This window comes from Elephantulus edwardii, unplaced genomic scaffold (assembly GCF_000299155.1).
Source record: "Elephantulus edwardii isolate Elephantulus edwardi_28Jun2011 unplaced genomic scaffold, EleEdw1.0 scaffold00053, whole genome shotgun sequence".
NCBI classification, from domain to species: Eukaryota; Metazoa; Chordata; class Mammalia; order Macroscelidea; family Macroscelididae; genus Elephantulus; species Elephantulus edwardii.
The window spans coordinates 14,045,378-14,047,144 of NW_006399803.1; positions in this window are offsets into that span (position 1 = coordinate 14,045,378).

Sequence of the window (1,767 nt, forward strand, 5' to 3'; positions counted from 1 at the left end):
AATAGTGCTTTGTAGCTTTTCTTGCAAAGCTCTTTTGTATCATGAATTAGAACTATTCCCAAATATCATAGTTTGTGATTGGCTGTTATAAATGATAAGGCTTCTTAGTATCTTTTTCCATGTGTTCCTTGTTACTGTAGAAAAATCCCTCTTCAACAAATGGTGCTTTAAAACCTGGACGTCTGCTTACAGAAATCTGGAGCAGTGAACATCATTAAAAAAACATTACATCATTTAAAAAAAAAATCTACTCAAAGTGGATCAGAGCCATAAGTGTAAAACCCGAAACCATAAAGATCATAAGAGAAAAAAAGGAAACAAACTTAGATTGCCTAGCTTATGGTATAGACTGGCAAATCTAGACAGAATGTACAACCAGGAGACGACAAAACTGACAAATATGACCTACACTAAAAGTCAGGAAATCAAAAGATGAATTGCATTGTCATGGACCTCTCCAGAGTGCTGGAGAGCAACGATGTCATTCTAGATGCAAAGGTGTGCCTAATCCAGGGCATGGTTTTCTCAATTACTTACTATGCTTCGCAAAGTTGGACAATACCTAAAGATGACAGAAGAAGAATAGAGGCTTTTGAGTTGTGGTGCTGGAAAAGAGTTTTTAATATACCATGGACTGCCAAGAAAACAAAAGGGTCTGTCTTGGAGAGGATGAAACCAAGTCTCTCGTTGGAGGCTAGGATTTTAAAGCTCTGCCTCACTTACTTTGGGCATGTGATCAGGAGAGATCGGTCCTTGGAGAAGGACATCATGCTCAGATATTTGGAGGAACAGCTCAGGAGAGGAAGACCCCAGAGGAGATGCATTGATACAGTAACTGGGGTAATGGGGGTTGGTGTGTCTGAATTAATAAGACTGGCTCAGGACAGGGAAGAGTTCACAGCTGCTATACATAGGGTCACTAGGCATCACAGGTGACTCAACCAATAACATTCCATGACAGGTTTGTAAACAGGAGTGGCATCTACTTCCTAAACAACTTGCCTCTGGAAACTCTATCAACTTTGATAAATGTCAATAGTTGCACAGGAGCTTCAGGCCTTTTGTTCATAGACTCACTATGAGTCGTGTTCGACTTGAAGGCAATCAACAACAACACTAAAAATGAAAGAGTAGGGGGAAGCATACCAAGCATAAAGCATCTGCAAAAGATCAAGACTGGCAATAGTTATCTCTGACAAAATAAATTTTTGGATGAAAACCACCACAAAAGGTAGGAATGTCACTATATAATGATTAAAGGAACAACAGATCAAGAATACAAAACCTTGAACAACATCCAAGCATCAAATGATAAAACTATAAAACACATAAAAAAATGTTTAACAGACACGAAGAAATAGACAGCACTACAGAAAGAAGATTTTAATATACTATTCTCACCAAAAGATAGCTCAATTCAAAAGAAATGAAATAAAAAGGCAGAAATCTAATTGAGGGCACTTCTCTGAACTAAAACTAAATTCTCTTTCAATGATAAATTCTCAAGAATTTATCATATATTAAGACACAAAGCAAGACTCAATACATAAAAAAACAGTCATATAATACAGATTTAGATTGCAATGCTATAAAACTGGAAATTAACAAGAGGGTAAAGTTTATAAAACCACTCATGTGGAAAATAAATAACACCAGCTAGAACACAATTTGGTTAAAGAAGAAATAAAAAAGTTTTCAAAACAAATAATAAGATTTCCTCTGTGCTCACTCGGGTACTTTGGGGTACAAACTGCTGTTGGGCCTGAC